The sequence below is a fragment of the Capra hircus genome, chromosome 3 (assembly GCF_001704415.2).
Source record: "Capra hircus breed San Clemente chromosome 3, ASM170441v1, whole genome shotgun sequence".
NCBI classification, from domain to species: domain Eukaryota; kingdom Metazoa; phylum Chordata; class Mammalia; order Artiodactyla; family Bovidae; genus Capra; species Capra hircus.
The window spans coordinates 66,890,321-66,912,559 of NC_030810.1; the positions used below are offsets into that span (position 1 = coordinate 66,890,321).

A 22,239-nucleotide genomic window follows, 5' to 3' on the forward strand; every position below is an offset into this window, starting at 1 on the left:
AGGCCTGGCGTGCTGCGATTCATGGGGTCGCAAAGAGTTGGGCACGACTGAGCAACTGAACTGAATTACTTCACATTATTGTATTGGTTTTGCCATACATTGACATGAATCCACCACAGGTGTACATGTGTTCCCCATCCTGAACCCCCCTCCCACTTCCCTCCCCATCCCATCCCTCTGGGTCATCCCAGTGCACCAGCCCCAAGCATCCTGTATCATGCATCAAACCTGGACTGGCAACTCATTTCACATATGATAATATACATGTTTCAATGCCATTCTCCCAAATCATCCCACCCTTGCCCTCTCACACAGAGTCCAAAAGACTGTTCTATATATCTGTGTCTCTTTTGCTGTCTCGCCTACAGGGTATCGTTACCATCTTTCTAAATTCCATATATATGCGTTAGTATACTGTATTGGTGTTTTTCTTTCTGGCTTACTTCACTCTGTAAAATAGGCTCCAGTTTCATCCACCTCATTAGATCTGATTCAAATGTATTCTTTTTAATGGCTGAATAATACTCCATTGTGTATATGTACCACAGCTTTCTTATCCATTCATCTGCTGATGGACATCTAGGTTGCTTCCATGTCCTGGCTATTATAAACAGTGCTGTGATGAACATTGGGGTACATGTGTCTCTTTCAATTCCGGTTTCCTCGGTGTGTATGCCCAGCAGTGGGATTCCTGTGTCGTATGGCAGTTCTATTTCCATTTTTTCAGGAATCTCCACACTGTTCTCCATAGTGGCTGTACTAGTTTGCATTCCCACCAACAGTGTAAGAGGGTTCCCTTTTCTCCACACCCTCTCCAGCATTTATCGCTTGTAGATTTTTGGATCGCAGCCATTCTGACTGGCGTGAAATAGTACCTCATTGTGGTTTTGATTTGCATCTCTCTGATAGTGAGTGGTGTTGAACATCTTTTCATGTGTTTGTTAGCCATCTGTATGTCTTCTTTGGAGAAATGCCTATTTAGTTCTTTGGCCCATTTTTTGATTGGGTCGTTTATTTTTCTGGAATTGAGCTGCATAAGTTGCTTGTATATTTTTGAGATTAATTCTTTGTCAGTTGCTTCATTTGCTATTATTTTCTCCCATTCAGAAGGCTGTCTTTTCACCTTGCTTATAGTTTCCTTTGTTGTGGAGAAGCTTTTAATTTTAATTAGGTCCCATTTGTTTATTTTTGCTTTTATTTCCAGTATTCTAGGAGGTAGGTCATAGAGGATCCTGTTGTGATTTATGTTGGAGAGTGTTTTGCCTGTGTTCTCCTCTAGGAGTTTTATAGTTTCTGGTCTTATGTTTAGATCTTTAATCTATTTTGAGTTTATTTTTGTGTATGGTGTTAGAAAGTGTTCTAGTTTTATTCTTTTACAAGTGGTTGACCAGTTTTCCCAGCACCACTTATTAAAAAGTTTGTCTTTTCTCCACTGTATATTCTTGCCTCCTTTGTCAAAGATAAGGTGTCCATAGGTGCATGGATTTATCTCTGGGCTTTCTATTTTGTTCCATTGATCTATATTTCTGTCTTTGTGCCAGTACCATACTGTCTTAATGACTGTGGCTTTGTAGTAGAGCCTGAAGTCAGGCAGCTTGATTGCTCCAGTTCCATTCTTCTTTCTCAAGATTGCTTTGGCTATTCAAGGTTTTCTGTATTTCCATACAAATTGTGAAATTATTTTTTCTAGCTCTGTGAAAAATACTGTTGGTAGCTTGATAGGGATTGCATTGAATCTGTAGATTGCTTTGGGTAGTATACTCATTTTCCCTATATTGATTCTTCCAATCCATGAGACGGTATATTTCTCCATCTATTACTGTCCTCTTTGATTTCTTTCATCAGTGTTTCATAGTTCTCTATATATAGGTCTTTAGTTTCTTTAGGTAGATATATTCCTAAGTATTTTATTCTTTTTGTTGCAATGGTGAATGGAATTGTTTCCTTAATTTCTCTTTCTATTTTCTCATTATTAGTGTATAGGAATGCAAGGGATTTTTGTGTGTTGATTTTATATCCTACTTTACTATATTCATTGATTACCTCTAGTAATTTTCTGGTGGAGTCTTTTAGGGTTTTCTATGTAGAGGATCCAGAGAAGGTGATGGCACCCCACTCCAGTACTCTTGCCTGGAAAATCCCGTGGACAGAGGAGCCTGGTAGGCTGCGGTCCATGGGGTCGTGAAAAGTTGGACATGACTGAGCAACTTCCCTTTCACTTTTCACTTTCATGCATTGGAGAAGGAAATGGCAACCCACTTCAGTGTTCTTGCCTGGAGAATCCCAGGGACGGGGGAGACTGGTGGGCTGCCGTCTATGGGGTCACACAGAGTCGGACACAACTGAAGTGACTTAGCAGCATGTAGAGGATCATGTCATCTGCAAACAAGTTTTACTTCTTCTTTTCCAATTTGGATTCCTTTTATTTCTTTTTCTGCTCTGATTGCTGTGGCCAAAACTATGTTGAATAGTAGTGGTGACAGTGGGCACCCTTGTCTTGTTCCTGACTTTAGGGGAAACGCTTTCAATTTTTCACCATTGAGGATAATGTTTGCTGTGGGTTTGTCATATATAGCTTTTATTATGTTGAGGTATGTTCCTTCTATTCCTGCTTTCTGGAGGGTTTTATCATAAATGGATATTGAATTTTGTCAAAGGCTTTCTCTCCATCTATTGAGATAATCATGTGGCTTTTATTTTTCAATTTGTTAATGTGGTGGATTACATTGATTGATTTGCGGATATTGAAGAATCCTTGCATCCCTGGGACAAAGCCTACTTGGTCATGATTTATGATCTTTTTAATGTGTTGCTGGATTCTGATTGCTAAAATTTTGTTAAGGATTTTTGCATCTATGTTCATCAGTGATATTGGCCTGTAGTTTTCTTTTTTGTGGCATCTTTGTCAGGTTTTGGTATTAGGGTGATGGTGGCCTCATCGAATGAGTTTGGAAGTTTACCTTCCTCTGCAATTTTCTGGAAGAGTTTGAGTAGGATAGGTGTTAGCTCTTCTCTAAATTTTTGGTAGAATTCAGCTGTGATGCCGTCTGGTCCTGGGCTTTTGTTTGCTTGGAAGATTTCTGATTGCAGTTTCAATTTCCGTGCTTGTGATGGGTCTGTTAAGATTTTCTGTTTCTTCCTGGTTCAGTTTTGGAAAATTGTACTTTTCCAAGAATTGGTGCATTTCTTCCACGTTGTCCATTTTATTGGCATATAATTGCTGATAGTAGTCTCTTATGATCCTTTGTATTTCTGTGTTGTCTGTTGTGATCTCTCCATTTTCATTTCTAGTTTTATTGATTTGCTTTTTCTCCCTTTGTTTCTTGATGAGTCTGGCTAATGGTTCTTCAGTTTTATTTATCTTCTCAAAGAACCAGCTTTTGGCTTTGTTGATGATTGCTATGGTCTTTTTGTTTCTTTTGCATTTATTTCTGCCCTAATTTTTAAGATTTCTTTCCTTCTACTAACTCTGGGGTTCTTCATTTCTTCCTTTTCTAGTAGCTTTAGGTATAGAGTTAGATTATTTATTTGACTTTTTTCTTGTTTCTTGAGGTATGCCTGTATTGCTATGAACCTTCCCCCTAGTGCTCCTTTTGCAGTGTCCCACAGGTTTTGGGTTGTTGTGTTTTCATTTTCATTCGTTTCTATGCATATTTTGATTTCTTTTTTTATTTCTTCTATGATTTGTTGGTTATTCAGCAGCGTGTTGCTTAGCCTCCATATGTTGGAATTTTTAATAGTTTCTTTCTTGTAATTGAGATCTAATCTTACTGCATTATGGGCAGAAAAGATGCTTGGAATGATTTCAATTTTTTTCAATTTCAGTTTACCAAGGCTAGATTTATGGCCCAGAATGTGATCTATCCTGGAGAAGGTTCCATGTGCTCTTGAGAAAAAGGTGAAATTCATTGTTTTGGGGTGACATGTCCTATAGATATCAATTAGGTCTAACTCATCTATTATATCATTTAAAGTTTGTGTTTCCTTGTTGATTTTCTGCTTAGTTGATTTGTCCATAGGTATTAGTGGGGTATTAAAGTCTCCCACTATTATTGTGTTGTTGTTAATTTCCCCTTTCATACTTGTTAGCATTTGTCTTATATACTGTGATGCTCCTTGTTGGGTGCATATATATTTATAATTGTTATATCTTCTTGGACTGATCCTTTGATCATTATGTAGTGTCCTTCTTTGTCTCTTTTCACAGCCTTTGTTTTAAAGTCTATTTTCTCTGATATGAGTATTGCTACTCCTGCTTTCTTTTGGTCTCTATTTGCGTGGAATATCTTTTTCCAGCCCTTCACTCTCAGTCTGTATGTGTCCCTTGTTTCGAAGTGGGTCTCTTTTAGACAACATATATAGGAGTCTTGTTTTTGTATCCATTCAGCCAGTCTTTGTCTTTTGGTTGGGGCATTCAACCCATTTATGTTTAAGGTAATTATTGATAAGTATGATCCCGTTGCCATTTACTTTATTTTTGGGTTTGAGTTTATACACCCTTTTTGTGTTTCCTGTCTAGAGAATATCCTTTAGCATTTGTTGGAGAGCTGGTTTGGTGGTGCTGAATTCTCTCAACTTTTGCTTGTCTGTAAAGCCTTTGATTTCTCCTTCATATTTGAATGAGATCCTTGCTGGGTACAGTAATCTGGGCTGTAGGTTATTTTCTTCCATCACTTTAAATATGTCTTGCCATTCCCTCCTGGCCTGAAGAGTTTCTATTGAAAGATCAGCTGTTATCCTTATGGGAATCCCCTTGTGTGATATTTGTTGTTTTTCCCTTGCTGCTTTTAATATTTGTTCTTTGTGTTTGATCTTTGTTGATTTAATTAATATGTGTCTTGGGGTGTTTCACCTTGGGTTTATCCTGTTTGGGAGTCTCTGGGTTTCTTGGACTTGGATGATTATTTCCTTCCCCATTTTAGGGAAGTTTTCAACTATTATCTCCTCAAGTATTTTCTCATGGTCTTTCTTTTTGTCTTCTTCTTCTGGGACTCCTATGATTCGAATGTTGGGGCGTTTAACACTTTCCTGGAGGTCTCTGAGATTGTCCTCATTTCTTTTAATTCATTTTTCTTTTTTCCTCTCTGATTCATTTATTTCTACCATTCTATCTTCTACCTCACTTATCCTATCTTCTGCCTCCGTTATTCTACTGTTGGTTCCCTCCAGAGTGTTTTTTATCTCATTTATTGCATTATTCATATATAGACTCTTTTTTATTTCTTCTAGGTCTTTGTTAAACCTTTCTTGTATCTTCTCAATCCTTGTCCCCAGGCTGTTTATCTGTAACTCCATTTTGTTTTCAAGATTTTGGATCATTTTCAGTATCATTATTCGAAATTCTTTATCAGGTAGATTCCCTATCTCTTCCTCTTTTGTTTGGTTTGGTGGGCATTTATCCTGTTCCTTTACCTGCTGGGTATTTCTCTGCCTCTTCATCTTGTTTATATTGCTGTTTTTAGGGTGGCCTTAACATATTCTGGCAGTCTGCGGATTTCTCTTTATTGTGGAGTTTCCTAGCTGTGGGTGAGTTTGAACTGGGGGCTTGTCAAGGTTTCCTGGTTAGGGAAGCTTGTGTTGGGTGTTCTGGTGGGTGGAGCTAGATTTCTTCTCTCTGGAGTGCAAGGAAGTGTCCAGTAATGAGTTATGAGATGTCAGTGGTGTGACTTTGGGCAGCCTGTATATTGAAGCTCAGGGCTATGTTCCTGTGTTGCTGGAGAATTTGTGTGGTATGTCTTGCTCTGGAACTTGTTGGCCCTTGAGTGGTGCTTGGTTTCAGTGTAGGTATGGAGGCATTTGATGAGCTCCTATCAGTTAATGTTCTCTGGAGTCAGGAGTTCTCTGGTGTTCTCAGGATTTGAACTTAAGCCTCCTGCCTCTGGTTTTCAGTCTTATTCTTAAAGTAGCCTCAAGACTTCTCCATCTATATAGCACCAATGATAAAAACATCTCATCTAGGTTAAAGATGAAAAGTTTCAAAAAAAAGAAAAGAAAAGTTTCTCCACAGTGAAGGACACCCAGAAAGGTTCAAAGTTACATGGAGAAGAGAAGAGGAAAGAAGGAGATAGAGGTGACCAGGAGGAGAAGAGGGGGAATCAGAAGAGGAGAGAGCAAGCTAGCCAGTAATCACTTCCCTATGTGCTCTCCACAATCTGGATGCCTCAGAGATCTTCACGGAGTTATACAGAGAAGAGAAGAGGGAGGAAGGAGGCAGAGGTGGCCAGAAGGATAAAGGGGGGAATCAAACGGAGAGAGACAGGTCCAGCCAGTAATCAGTTCCCTAAGTGTTCTCCACAGTCTGAACACACAGAGAGATTCACAGAGTTGGGTAGAGAAGAGAAGGGGGAGGGAGGAGATAGAGGCGACCCAGTGGAGAAAAAGCAAAGTCCAAAGCGGGGAGAGAGCAGTCAAGCCAGTAATCTCGCTCCCAAGTAAAAATGGGTACTGAAGATTGGGTTCTTAAAGGTACAAAATTGATAACAAATACCAACAAGCAAAGATTAAAAATCTGGAGTAGAGGTTGGATTCTCAAAAATACAATGTTAAAGAAAAAAAACAAAGTCACAAAATTTATAAAATATATATATGAAGTTTGCTTTAAAAAATGGGGCTTTTTTTTTTTGCAAAGTAATAGTAGGTTATAAAAATGAAAATTAAAGGAGTAATAGAGGACTTAAAAATAATTTTTTTTTAATTTAAAGAATGATAATAGTAAAAATATATCTAGGGCTTTCTCTGGTGGTGGTGTAGACAGTTTGGGGTCAGTTCATTTTCAGATAGTTCCTTGATCCTGCTTATACTTCTCAAGATCTATAGGCCCCTTCCTATGTGAGTGAGTGAAGTCACTCAGTCGTGTCCAACTCTCTGCGACCCCATGGACTGTAGCCTACTAGGCTCCTCCATCCATGGAATTTCCCAGGCAAGAATGCTGGAGTGGGTTGCCATTTTTTGGTGCTAACTACAAGGTTTTAATCTATTGCACCTGTCTCTTTGAAGGCTGTTCCCTCTGTTTTAGCTTCTTCTGTTTGCCTGTCTCTTCAGTGTCTAATTTCCACCCTGACACAAGGGGGCGGTGGTGGACACTTTTTTAGGCCCACTTGTTCAGTCGTGCTGTGGGGAGGGAAAATGAAAGTGAAAGTGAAGTCGTGTCCAACTCCTCGTGACCCCATGGACTGCAGCCTACCAGGCTCCTCTGTCCATGGGATTTTCCAGGCAAGGGTACTGGAGTGGGGTGCCATCGCCTTCTCCCGGGGAGGGAAGAACACTGCAAACGAGTAACACTGGCGTGTGCTTGCAGTGTCTCAGCCACACTGGGTTTGCCCCAGCTCCTGGCGTGTGTGCTTTCCCTGTCTACACTGCTTAGGCTCTAGGTTGCTCTGCCGGGAACTGTCTGAGGCCAGCCCTGGGTTGTATGCACTTCCCAGGTCTAAGCCGCTCAGGTTCAGGTACTCGGGTACTCCACAAAGGCACAGACTCAGTTGGGCCTGCGTTTTGCTCCCTTGCCAGGTGCGAGCAGCTCAGGTGACCAGGTGCTTGGCGAGCATGGTCACTGTGACTTATCGCCTCCCCCATCCCTGCCGCTTGGTTTTCTGGGTGTACAACCGGCGCACCTTCTCAGGCGGATGTCAACCATCCAGAATCCCAAGAAGTCTTGGTTAGCAACGAAGTCTGCTTGCAGTTTGGTAGATGATGCCTCTCTGGGGCTGCGATTGCCCCCTGCCTGCTCGGGCTGCCCTTGCCTGCCTGTCTCTGGCAGGGTATGGGCCGGCCCGCAGCCAGCTAGCTCTGTTAAGTCCTTTGTTCTTTGAGCGGGCCTGGCAGTGTCTTAGGTTAGGGCTTTTCCTGGGATAGCTATCCCACAGTCTGGTTTGCTATCTCATATTAGTTCCCTCAGACTGCCCTTGGGGCATTCAGGCCTGGTCCTTACTCTAAGCAGTGCAGCCTGTACCTCCCTGCCCAGCCTCCGCTTGCTAATGGCAGTTGCGGGAGTCTGCGCTGCTTCTCCGCCGGGAGTTACCGTTGGGCACATAATCTGTGGGGTTTAATTATTTATTTATTTTTCCTCCCGATTATGGTGCCCTCTGAGGTTCCAAGGCTCGCCACAGACTCACCAGTGAGAGTGTTTCCTGGTGTTTGGAAACTTCTCTCTTTTTTAAGACTCCCTTCCCGGGACGGATCTCCGTCCCTACCTCTTTTGTCTCTCTTTTATCTTTTATATTTTTTCTTACCTCCTTTCAAAGACAATGGGCTGCTTTTCTGGGTGCCCGATGTCCTCTGCCAGCATTCAGAAGTTGTTTTGTGGAATTTACTTAGCGTTCAAATGTTCTTTTGATGAATTTGGGGGGGAGAAAGTGGTCTCCCCATCCTATTCCTCCACCTTCTTAGGACCACCCCCCTGCTATTCTTTAAATATTTAGTTCCCCTTTTTGCCAGTTCTCAGGATCTCAACTGACCAGAAGAAAAGTAGCAGACTCCTTGCCTTTTCTTCCAGCCATATTCTGTACCATCCCTGAGAAAAGGCATATTTTAGTTTAATTTCACTAACTTTCCAAAGATGTTTGAACACCCCATTGATGAATTGGTACAGGGAAGCTGCCATAATATCCAGGCCCTATGTCTAGCCTTAGAAAGAGACACTGGGCTAGATCCTGAGAATATAGGTAAATAAGATTCTGCCCCAGTCCTCAAGGAACTTGAAATAGTAACTTATTACATGTCATAAAATAGTGGGAGAGAACTATTGTTCAGTTGCTCAGTCATGTCCAGCTCTTTTCGACCCCATGGACTGCAGCACATCAGGCTTCCCTGTCCTTCACCATCTCCCGGAGCTTGCTCAAACTCATGTCCATTCAGTAAGTGATGTCATTCAACCATCTCATCCTCTGTTGTCCCCTTCTCCTCCTACCTTCAATCTTCCCAGGATACGGGTCTTTTCTAATGAGTCAGCTCTTTGCATCAGGTGGCCAAAGTATTGGAGTTTCAACTGTAGCATCAGTCCTTCCAATGTATATTCAGGATTGATTTCCTTTAGGATTAACTGGTTTGATCTCCCTGCAGTCCAAGGGACTTTTGAGAGTCTTCTCCAACACCACAGTTCACAAGCATGAATTCTTCGGTGCTCAGCCTTCTTTATGGTCCAACTCTCATATTCATACATGACTACTAGAAACCATAACTTTAACTATACAGATCTTTGTTGGCAAGGTAATGTCTTTCTTCTTAATATGTTGTCTAGGTTTGTCATAGCTTTTCTTCCAAGGAACAAGCATCTTAATTTCATGGCTACAGTCACCATTTGCAGTGATTTTGGAGCCCAAGAAAATAGTTTTTCAGTTTCCATTGTTTCCCCATCTATTTGCCATGAAGTGATGGGAGCAGATGCCATGATCTATTAGTCTTCTGGGAAAGCAGATGGAAGAACAGTGAATGTAGCCTGTGGCGGTCAGTGTGGCTCAAGGCAGTGATTCATGACAGTGATCCTAGGGCAGGATCATTGGTGAAGTGAAATACCCTTTCTTAATTTTAAGTAAATCTGGTATTCAGAGTTTGAATCTTTTAAATGGATGAAAATAGGATACTTTCATTTTACGCAACCTAAAGCCTTAAACTTATGGGATTGCACAAGGCAGGTTGAGTAACTGTGACATCGCAGTGATTCTTGCCATATTGACCTGGTGGCTTAGATGGTAAAGAAAGATTCTTGACTCCTTGCTACGTCATAAAAGGAATCTATCACTGAGAGACAAATTCTCCCAAATGGAAGGCCTTTCTCAGATTCTAAAATTTTATAGTAGGCCTTTGCATTACTACAGAGAAGTTTGTTTCCTCAGACTCTGCTATCTCCATGGACTAGAAGGAAATAAGAGCCCCTGGATGTCTCAGTTTTCAAAGTAAAAGCCTTGGGACCTTTTGTGTTCTATCAGAAAGCTGGTTGTCCCCTATTGTTCTTTAATCCACAGTCCCTTGGGAGTGTTCTGTTTTGTGTCCCTGCCTGGGAGCCTTCTGAAAAAACCTCTTATTTGAGAAAGGGAGTTCTTAGTGTTTGTCATCTCCAATCTTCCAGAATACATTTTTAAGGTTATCTTGGGATTTATTTTTTTCAGGGAAAATAAACATCTTGTGTCTTGCCTCTGGGGAGAGTAAATGTTTTTCAGAGGTAGATAAGGCCAGTTTTGTAACACTCCAGCACAGCAAGCTGGGGAACTCAGTGATGCTGCCTCAGCAGCTGGGTTTGTCACAATGACTGTGACAGTCCAAGTCCTATTTTGATCTTGCCTAATATGGAACATTTATTTCTATTCTTAGAAGCATTGTGATTTAGTACTTTCACATTTCATTATTCCAGCTTGTACTGTTGTTTGGTGCTGAGGAGAAAGAGAGGTGTTAACTTTTGCTGTTGTTTCTAAAATGAATTTGAGTGATTTGATTTTAGGCTGGATAAAGACACTGAGCTACATTTTGTTGTTGTTGTTTTGTTTTGTTTTTTACTTGACAACAGTGGCTTCACTCTGAGATGACAAGCTGTCATTGTGAGAGAGTTTGCATTAAGTTCTACATTTGTGTCTTCTCAGCAAAATACTCCAGTTTAGGTAAATGTGAAATAGAAAAGGGTAATGAAACTCATTGTTGAAACATGTTGGGAAGCATTCATGCCAGTTCAAAGAAATATACAGTAAAGCAACAGTGAGATTATTTTCATGTATGGAATTAGCAAAGACTTTTATTTTTAAAGATGATTCCCACCTCATGAGGGTATTACTCATACTGTTTACAGGAAAGAAAATTAGTGTAATCTCCTTGGGAAATAATTTGATATATCAGAAGCCTTAAAATGTTTATGCTCTTTAGCCTAGTACTCTTACTACTTCCAGAGGTCTCTGCAAAGGAAATCACATGAACAGAGTTACGTATTAGTAATAATATGCATTATTAGTAATGAAAAGAGAAAAATCTATGATTCAGTAGGGAAATAATTTTGTAAACTATGACATATCCATGTGTGAACTGTTATGATTTAAAAATGATGTTTAGAGAAACTACAACATCAAGAAAGCCTATGAGAAGTAATGAGTCAAAAAGATCTCAATATCTTATCATTGAATTTTATAATGGTATAATTGTATATATCTAGCAGGCCAGCAAAACACAAAACAAAAATAAAACTGGAAGGAGAAAATGATCCTAAACATTAAGTTGTTTTCTCCCCATGTTTCCTTATTTTCTGTAAGAAGCATAGATATTTTCAATGAATTTTTCTTTTAGTTAAGAGAAAACAATTTTCTTATGGTGATGCCTTAGATATAATGCTTATCTCATTCTTCATTAAAAATTTAAAGTTCATATTTTATGCCTTGTAAATTGCCATGGTGATGGAATTAAATGCTTAACTTATGACATGCATGCATGCTAAGTCATTTCAATTGTGTCTGACTCTTTGCAACCCTATAGACCACCAGACCCCTCTGAACATGGGATTCTCCAGGCAAGAATACTGGAGTGGGTTGCCATGCCCTTCTCCAGAAGATCTTCCCCACCCAGGGACTGAACCCACGTTTCTTAGTCTTCTGCAGTGGAGGCAGGTTTTTACCACTAGTGCCACCCTGTGATTTATTTACCTCCCTGGGTTTTAGTTGACAACTTTTGTGAGAGGTTTAAAGTGACCTCTTTAACAGCAGTTGCTTTATTAAACTGTTATCTTTTGTATGTTTCAGAAAGTTGTTATAGATGTTTGAAACTTTAGAACCACAAAAATGGATAAAATTGTCTTGCAGTTTATGACGGATAAAATTTAACAGTATGTTTATGCTTTTCTCTTTAGGAATTTTTCAAATAGAAACTAATTGCAGCATTTCCAGTTGACCAGCATTCATAGGGTAAGATTAATATTCTGAATTGTGAACACATGGTAAAGATAATTACTTTTACATTGGTAGCTTGGGGCAAATAAGTACTGAATGCTTAGTATGTAAAAAGATTACTATTCTTACAGATGTTTTGAGTAAAATCCTTTTGATGTGTTAAAACCAATTAAACAGAAAATTAAATCTGTATGCATTTTGGTAAAATATCATCTTCCTATCCTTTGCTTATTTTGTATGTAGGAAAGAATATATGTGTATATATGTGTTAGATATTTGTAATTTTTTAACGTTAGAGATCTAAAGAATATAATAAATGTTTATGAGAGGCTTAGACTCCATGACTCCATGTCTCTATTTTTCTGATTTTTGGTTAAGGTAGCATTTCTAATGCACAGAATTGGTTTGTTTGGTATGTTTCCATAAAAAAAAGATGGCCTTGCTTTCCTTGAGTAGGTAAGTCAGAAGTAAACAAGCCCCATTTCCTGTTGCTTCCTGCAAGCATCATTCATCTTTTGTCGTTGTGGAAGCAGAGCTTTTGACTTGGACACAATGAATGATTAATTTTTATGTGTTAAATTGCATGGCTCTCCAGTGTTCGGAATATGGCATGTCGTAAAGCCGTGTCACCCGGCTCTGAACATAGTCCCGGTAAAGCAGTGCTGCAGACAGTGGACCTGTCTCCTACTGTTTTCTGAGCATCCTTCTTTTTACAGATGAAGGTAGACACTTGGACTTCTTGAGTATATCCATGTTTTACTGTTAAATTATCGAGTTCAGTATGAATTCTGAGATGCCAATAACAGGTCAGCCACTTCCCTTCTTATGACACTTCGGTGGCTTTTCCACCACTCCTCTACTACTTGTTATCTGAACTGTTTACTTTGCCTGCCGTCCTCTGTTACTCTTAACTCTCCCCAGGCTTCTGACACTGAGGCCAAGTGTCCTCCCTTCCGATCTGCACACATCCTAAGCTTCTTGCGCCTTCTGCTTAAGATGATCTCCCCCAATATCATCACATGGTTGACTCCATTCTCATCTACATTTTAGTGGTGGTCCCTCGAAAGCGAGAGGCCTGCCCGACTCCCTGGTCTAAAGTAGCCGCGTCGTCTTTGTAGCTTTTCGGATTTTATCATGTGCGTGTATCTAATTTCCTATCTCTCCTTACTACACAGTAAGGTCCCTGGGAGCCAAGATCTTGTCCATCTTGCACATTTCTGTATTTCCCTAACACTTAGAACTCTGTCTGGCGCATAGTAGACGTTCTAAATATTGGTTGCATAAGACTAAAATCCTAACCTCTCTTTGACAAGCACTGCTTTACTATTCTCCGTAATGCTTCACCCATTCTCTTTGGGTATTTTGTTTGTGTAGAACCAAATGCACTGCTTATTTTTGGCCACCATCCTACTCATTTTGGCACTGAAATGACAGTATAAGATGGTGTTGCTAACTCTCAACTATGCATGTCATCTCTCCACAATAGGATTTTAAATCCCATGAAAGCAGAAACAAGGCCTCAAGTTTCCTTAGTATACCTTTGTAAAGTCCTAAACTCCATGATTGAATGCATGTAAATGTTAACTTTAGAGAAAGGGTTAAGACCGAAATATAATTCTGGTTTGTGTGTCCTAGAGCAGGGGGAAAAAAAAAAAAAAAACTTCTCATTTTGATTTATGGTTTAAAATATTTATAACAGAGAAATACTCTGGACTGTTTTTTCAGCCTCATGTTCTAAAACTGCTTAAGAAAGCCTATTATTACTTAGCCTAGGTGACTGGAAGCAATGCTCTCAACTTCCCAGTTCTTTTCAAATTAGGCAATAAACCCATGTTGTACTACTTTGTGACCCTAGAGAAGCTACTTAAACCCCTCTGAAATTTAGTTTCTCTATTTGTAAAGAGTTAGACTCTGATCTCTATGGTTTCTTCTTGGGTTAAATAGCCCATATGATTCTGCTCCTATGAAAGGTAGGTCACCTGTGGAAGAATTAGAAGGAAATCGACTGATGGCTGCTGTTGTCATTTAAAGAAGACCATGTGTGATTCCCCAGGGATTGTGCAGGGAATGAGTTTGGCTCAGCTTTGTGGTTTGCTGACCCTGGGATGATGAGAGGGGGTCAGGAAAACAGTTTTATAAACAATGAAGATGGTAGAGAAGGGTTTGAGGTTGTTGTCTATTTACACATTCTAGGAATTGTATAGCCACTGGTGGCTTATGCTCTACTGTTAATGGGATAGTAATAAGGCTGCAGCTTCTCTTCTTTTTATTCTAGAAGATTTGGTAGCTTACTTAAAGCATCAAAGAACTGAGAGGTCTTTTTCTGAAAGCACAATCACCATGTAAATTAAATACATGATGTATTTCATAACCATCAGAAACAAGAAGTGAAGCAATGTTCCTTAAAGTTCAACAACTCTGATTTAATTAGGATTTCGAGAGATGGTCACATGCTCTCAATTGTCATATTCAGAACTTTCTCCTGGGGCTTCAGATGATTAGGGTAATTTTTCTAATATTTAGCATATGATTTGATTGTTTCACAGATCCCTGACCACTCTACAGCTCTGGTTAAGAAGCTGCAGAATGACAGTTACCCGTCACTATTCTCCTTTGGTTTCTCTGTTTTGACTATGATGTCAGATGCTTCGATTTCTGTGCTCCAGAAACACTGCTGCTCTTTGACCTGCTTCTCTACCCACCTTTACTCTTAGCCCTTCCTCATCTGATATGTTACAAAGGAGGGAGAGATTCTAGTCTTATTTCACCAAATTCTTCGAAACAATTCATTTCTTTGGCACTATCTGCTACTTAAATGCTCAGGACTTCCTGTGGTGGGTTAAAGATAGCTGCAAATACTCTGTGATTTTTTTTTCCCGTCAAGAGATGGAGTCCATTTCCTGTCCTTTTAAATCTGGGCTGGCCCTGTTATTTTTTCTGACCTGTCACATGTGGCAGAAATCGTTTGGGATAAGGCTGGGCCTTAAAGGGATTTGTAACTTCTGCTTTTGTGTGCTTATAATTTTCTTAGTTAGAACTCAGCCACCTTACTGTGAGGAAGCCTAAACAGCCATGTGGAGGAGTGGCAAGGCCCCTGGTCAGTAGCTGAAGCTGAGGTCCAGGCCAAGCAGCCAGCCAGCACGCCAGCCCTGTGACTGAGGCATCTTGGACCTTCCAGCCATCCCAATGTTCCAGCCAACACCATGCAAAACAGAACTGCCTCTTCATCCCAAAGAATCATCAGAAATGATGAATGGTTATTTCACCTGCTAAGTTTTGGGCTGGTTTGTTACATAGCAATAAAGAACCAAAATAAAAATTGGTACCTGGAAGTGAGGTGTTGCCACAACAAAACATCTGGCATTGGCTTTGAGACCAGGTAGCAGTGAACCTGAAGGGGAAGTAAGAAGATTATTAATGGTGGCTGGAAGGGCAGAAAGGAAATTCCTACTGGAGGATATAAAACAGTACCCTTGTTATGTATTGGCAGAAAACTTGACAAGACTGACACAGTAACATGGAATATAGAAAATGAACCTAATCGATTTGTATATCTAGCTTAGATTTTCCTTCGGAATGTTGAAAGTACTAATTGACTTCTTAAAAACATTTATGACTAAAGTAAGAGAGAGATTAATTATAGAAGAAACAGTTTGGATTTTAAGTAGACTTTTAAGACATATTTCCAATTCAGAATTTTCTGGGGTCATGAATAAAACTGTTCTTATTCCTAGCTTCTCTTCCAAGCAAAAGGTACTCAAAGATGAGATCCGGAGCAGCGCTAGTGCAGTAAAACTTGGTCTTAAGGTAGGAATAAAGGCCAGGGCACAGGTATAGGGCCCTGTACTAAGACCAGAAAGATTTAAGGCAGTGCCTCTTCTCAGCTAGATAGAAAGGCTTCTAAGAATCTTAAGGGTGTTGTCCCATAGTATTCCGAACATGATTTAGATGACAAGATCCTGGACTTTAAGCCTGAACTTGATGCCATAGTGGAATAAAACTTTGGATGGAGGGCAGAACTTGGGAGAGGGCGAGGCTTTCCTGTGAGAGGAATGTAAATCATTTGTGGGTAGAGAGTAGACTGATGTCTGCACATTCTTTGCCGTTCTTCCACTGAGAGGAGGCATTTATTCTCGAATAAATCTGGGCTGGTACTTGACTCCTTTGGCCAATAGCATATGCTGGGCAAGACACCGTGATTTGAAAGCTGTGCCATAAAAGAACTGCAGTTTTCACCTCTCTGGAAAGCACCATCATGGAACCCAGGCACCATGCTGAGTGAGGACACTCGAACAACCACAGGAAATCTCACATGAAGTTCTAGTCAGCACCAAGTACCAGCCTGATGAATAAGGACATTTTGGACCTTCCAGCCATCTCTGTGCCAGCCACCTCCAGGAAGTGAAAGAACCACCCACAGTATCACAAGAAATAAACTTATTTTTAAGCCACTAAGGTTTGAAATGTACAGACTAACTAGCCAAAATCCTTCCCATCTATATGCTTCCAAGATCTTGCTTCTCCAAGGAGAGGCGTAATCCCTTAGATACATCCTGCCTAACATGTGAGCATAATACTCTTCTGCCCTATGCATTTTTGTACATTCAGTTATTTATTGTACAAATACTTACTGTACACCATGGGCTAGAAACTGTGGAAGATTCTATAATGCCATAGGATCAGAATCAGAATTCTTTTGACCCTGCTTCTGCATGGTCTTCTCTTAGGATATTTGATGTTGCTAAGTGGTGTTGAATTTTCATTTACAGTGACTGTTTTATTCACTGCTTCTTTTCAAATATATTGCAAAGGTTTTCAGTATTATTTCTGGCCCACATGATTGAAATAACCTTTCAGCTGCCCCCGTTTCTAACCCCTCCACCTTAAATCCATCCTGAAAATCTGTAGCTCAAAGACTCATTGTTCCCCCCTCTCACCTGAAGGTTCCTGTGGTTGACGGTAGCTGTTACTTTGTAGTCTTTGGGGAGAGGGAGCACTCTAGACATCTGAAACTTCCAGGAAGATTTAAAAGATAGGCAGTTTCCCCAGTTATTTTGTTGCTAGTCTATCTTGTGAGCTCTCCCCCCAACCTCACTTCCACCAACTTTAAGAGTGGCATCTGGGTTTAAGTTTCTTATAAAAGTGCTCCAGGTAGTTCTAATGTGAAACCTAAGTTGAGAACCACTGTCTTAGATTTGTGATTCTCAAAAAGTAGTCTTGTACCAGTAGCATCAACATTACTTAGGAATTTGTTAAAAATACACATTCTTGGGGCCTACTGCAGACCTAATGAATCAGAAACTCCGAGAGTGGGGTTTATCACGTGATTTCACAAGCTCTCCAGTGATTTATGAGCATTAGTGTTAGAGAAACACTTTACTAGATGAATCCTATAGTTCCCTTCTAGATCGCAAAACTAGTGATTGTGCAAGTGCTTGAGGAATGCTAAATAATTGTCATCAGACCTCTGAATAGTGGTTTAAAGGATTATGTAGCATAAAGCAAGGGAGCAAATGAGTCCTGGACACTAATGCATTGTTTCCCAGAGTGAATTTATATTTCAGCTAAAGATATGTTAGACCCAAGAAACATCTTGATGAGAAGATGGAGACTAAGTATTTTGAAAGACTATAAAGTGATTTTTTAAGTTAATAATCAGTGAGAGTAGTGTACAGAAACCCCATTTTGATTTGTTTGGCTATGTCCCTGCCTGGAGCCAGAGACAGAGATCTTTGAAGTAGCGTCCAGTTCTCAGCATAGAATGACTCTAAATACCATCTGATCATCATTTGTTTATTTTTGCACTGGTTATTTTGGAAATGCTTTCAAAGTAAAATTAGGACTAGTGGGAAGTAAAGACCGTCTGTCTAACTTGAATGTTGTTGTTCCAGTCTTAGAGACTTTGGGGTGAGATTGTCAAGTGAATTCATGTGCTTTGAAAAGGTTTTATGATTTTTTAATGAGGTTTAAAAGCTAAAGGAATGGGATTAAGGCCATAAAATCCTTTACTTTTTACATTGTTTCTTTGAACTGATTTAGTGCATTTGTATATTAGAAATAGAGATCTGATTTGGATTGAATCCTCATTGTTTGCAAAAATATGGTCTGGAAAAAATTTCCTGGACACACAAACAGTATTCAGCTTTGTAACAACAAAGGACAGCTATGTTCTAACTCTCCAGTTAAGCACTTCAATTAGAAAAATTAACATCATTTAATATATAGGAATGCTTGAGACTTCATACAGCATTAAATGCAGATGCTATATATTTATATAAAGTCTTAAATAGTTCAGTGGAACATGTTTAGTAGAAAAAGTTTAGCTGAGAAAGCAGATTATATAGTATGTAACTGGAGACTTTGCAGAAAGCTATACACTTATAGCCTGGACTTTCCAAAGATTAAAATGGAGCCCACTTATAGTGCAGCTGTTGGTATAAGTTGATGTCTTAGTCCCTCAGGCTGCCATACAGCAAACTACCGCAACAAACATTTATTTCTCAAAGTTTCTGGAGGCTGGAAAGTCTAAGATCAACAGACTCAGTGTCTGATGAGAGCTCACTTCCTAGCCGGTAGATAGCCACATTCTTCCTGTTTCCTCACAAAGTGGAGGGGAGAGCGCTCTCTGGAGACCCTTTGTAAGGGCACCAAATCCATTCACTAAAGCAGCATCCTTATGACCTACCTCCCAAGGTCCCACCTCCTAATCCTGTCATGTTGGGGCATTAGGATTTCAAAATACATATTTTTCAGGGACACAAATATTCAGTCCATTGTAGTGGGGGAAAGAGTTAAATATTCAACTTTTTCTTAGCTTTTGAAAGAACTGAGATTGGCATAGTTAAGTGGATTGAGTGGCCTAGACAATGTGGTCTGGTGTGGACGAGCCTTGAGATTTTATCCTGAGGACCTAGGTTCTAGTTATAGCTGTTTCTTACTGTTCTTGTCACGTTGGACAAGATAACACCTTTGGGCCTGCCTTATTTTCCATGTTTATAAAATGTAATGAATCATACTTATTATAATGGCTTGTTGTAGGTATAAAACTAATGTAAGTGAAAGTGCTTTGACAGTAAGAAAACCGATATTAATAACAAATATTTATTTGTTCTCTTATTGATGAGGAACTTATCCAAGGAAGTCTAAATTAGGTGATGAGAGGAAAAGTTTATAATTCTTAAAAAGAAGAACAGGAAAAATGATTTACAAATAAATGTCACAAATTTGTAGTGAATTGTGGTCCTCTAACAGGTTAGTTATAGTAATCTCTCATTCTGATTATTTTAAAACCATTACTGTAGTTGGAAGTTTGTGATTCTGTTTTTTTCTTCTTATGTCTAAAGTAGAAAATGTATTTGCAGTCTTTAGGGAAACTGTGTTGTCTAGTGAGTATCGTGATGTCTGGGCAGCATTGTAGAATTATGCAATAAATTCTCTCCTGGCACATTACAGCTGCAGTGCCGTGGAACAATATGTAAAATGTTTCACACATCAAATGTCTTTATCACACTTACTGCACATAAATGCAGTTGCCTATCATATGTTGTCAGACTTTTAAAAATGAATTGTGAATAAGAAACTCATACTCCAGTGGTGCTAAGTTTGAGTTAATACACAGTTGGGTTGTCATACACTAACTGTGCTTTCTGGCCTGAAAAATAATTTGATCCTGAGTAGTAGTTATAAAGAAGCTTTTACACATGGATTGGTAAATCCAAAGTAAATTTCAGACATGCTAACTTTTTGATCTTTGAAAATGACAAGGTTACAAGAGTATTGCTAAAAGTACCTTAAGTATAATTTGGGGTCAGTACTCTGAGCTGAATTTCGAGTACTTAATAAACCAAAAAATGGATTGTATATTCCAGGCAAATATATAAGCCTTCTCAGCAACTTTTCAGAGGAAACATAGGCACTAAAAAATACAGTTTTCACACCCAACTAAAAAAAAATTTGTATGTTTTAAAATGTTCTCACATTTCAAACAAATCAGTATATATATGTGTGTAATTTAAATTATTGAAAATGATTGAAATAGATGCTAAGAATGGCTTTTATTAACTTGCTATGTACAAAACAAAAACCTATTAATGTAAAGGATAGCTACATTTAATAATATAATTTCAGAGAAGTTCAGTCTTATTTCTGAGCTGTATAAGTTATTAACTTGTAACTATATTTAATGAATTAGTAGGCTGAATTTTAAGAGCACTGAATCTCATTTGGATAGATGTGCGATAAAGTGCAGAAATTATATGATTTGACGGGCCATCTGATGAATGCAAATAAGACCAACTGAATGAGCAAAATTAGAGTATGTAGACTGCCTGGAAAAGGCTGTGTTCACCCAATTGTTGTAGCTATGGCACTTTAAAATATGTTATTAGTAACATGTAAATTTCTGTAGAAACATCTCTATAAATTAAGGGAGGTCAGAGGCCATATGTGATCTGGTCTGTGGATGGGGTCTTATATAAGTAGCTTTGCCAGAATGTCCTCCAGTGTGAAAAGTAAACTGAGCTATGAAAATCCACTTGCCATGTCTTATGATGGAGAGGGTCTCTAAAGACAGTATCTCCAATTTTGTTTGAATTATCACAGCTATTTCAAGATACCTATACTTTCTCTTAGAATGAAGACAATCACAGAGATGGTGTGTCTAAGAAATTTCAAAAGGTGTAGGCCTCCTGATTGAAGTACAGTCAACTTACTGGATTCATTTTGTTTTCATTATAGTAAGTATAAACATTTAAAGTATATTGTTTTGGCCAATGTTGACTTGTATTCTTTGTTGAATAAATATTTGCTCTCTGTCAAATACCCTTATTGTTAAAGCTGTTTCTGTTTATATTATTCTATAGTTTATTGTATAGCTTTAATGAATTTAGCTCTGAGGATCTTTGAGAGGACAAATAAAGCTATAAACTTTGAGCTGGCAAAGCCCTTAGAGATGATCTCTTTCACTTTCTTTATCCATTACAAGAAATGCCTTCACAACATCCTTGACAGATGGTCATCTTATTTAGCTCAGTCCTGGTAGGGAGAAGGGCCTAAACTATTTCAGAGAACTATTTCTGTGGATGTCCCAGTACAAATTAAAATATCACTTTCTAAAATGTGCATCCTCTTAGTTCTGCCTCTGGAAGAAATCTACTTCTTCTTTAATCCAAGAGGTAGTCCTTCAAAAAGGTAAGGGTGAATTCTTAGATTCCCCTAGTCATCCTTTATCTCAGCTGAATATCATCAATTTCCTGTGTTCCTCCAAGGGAAATGGTTTCATAGACAAGTAGCTCCTGATTATTTCAGTGTCCAATTAGTCTTTAACCTGTGACTCAATGTTGGGTTCCAGGTGTGATCTTACCAGGCAAGCACAGAAGGACTGTTACCCCTTTATCTGAGTTCATGAATTAATATGGCCACAGATGACAGTCATATTATGGCTGTATGGAGCATAAATGTAGCTATATGTTGCATAATAGCTATGACACAGTTAGCTTAAAGCGTGCATTCATGTCGACTAAAATCCTTAGGTATTTTTCCCATGTTGACCCAGCAGTGTCTTCTGCCATCCTTCCCTCCCATCATATTTATGGTATTTTGGGGTCCAAGTCCAGACTTTCTATCTGTTGCCTATAATCCTCTTGTTTTGGGTTTTTGTCATGTCTTGACACAGTTATAATTAACTGCAGTGGAGTGAGGCAGAAAGGGAGGAGTTGAGAGTTAGAAAGAGATCCAGTAAACCAGAGTAAAGGAGGGAAGCCCTGGAGAGTTATTTAATCAAGTCATGGGTCCTAAGAGGAAGTAAAACCCATATAGGATGATGTTGCCTAGAAAGGATGCAGGTGGAAACTCGTGCTGCAGGCAAGTAGTTAAAATCAGAGGCCCTGGGACGCCCTAGCAAGGAGGGGAGAGCATGAAGGCATAGGGTCAGAGTCAGATGGCCCGTTATATATTAAGGCTGACCAGCAAAAGAAAAGACACTTATTCATAGGTACCAGAGCCTCTGTAATGGGATTTTAGGGTTCAAGGCAGGATACCAGTCCCTCAGAGGAGGACTAATGAGAGAAAAATTTTTTCTTGGTGATGCTATCAGGACTAGGGTATCTAGAGAGAGAAACTCAGACCCAGGGAAGACGGTAAGATTTTAGATTCAAAAAAGTGCAAGAGAAGTCCTTGGACGAAGGTTGTAGCCGGACCTCTAGCAAGGATGACCATACTACTGTGATTCTTTTTAACCAGAATTGTTATTAGATCCACATATTTCCTTTTATCTGTCTTTACTCTGTGCCATCATATAGGTGGTCTGGATTTTGCCAGTTAGCAATTTTTAAACAATTGGTCTGTGTAAGGCTGAACACCATGTAAGTCATTTCTGTAAGGA

General features: G+C 39.3%; 1 protein-coding gene across 2 annotated transcripts in view; it reads left to right on the top strand.

The window, feature by feature from the left end:
- The window catches only part of LRRC8B (leucine rich repeat containing 8 family member B), a 74,591-nt gene that overhangs the window by 40,375 nt on the left and 11,977 nt on the right, over nucleotides 1–22,239 (top strand). For both annotated transcript variants that reach the window (XM_018045726.1, XM_018045727.1), the window contains exons 2-3: nucleotides 11,819–11,873; nucleotides 20,490–20,593. The gene's annotated coding sequence lies outside the window, so the exon portion shown is untranslated. The remainder of the gene's footprint in view (nucleotides 1–11,818; nucleotides 11,874–20,489; nucleotides 20,594–22,239) is intronic.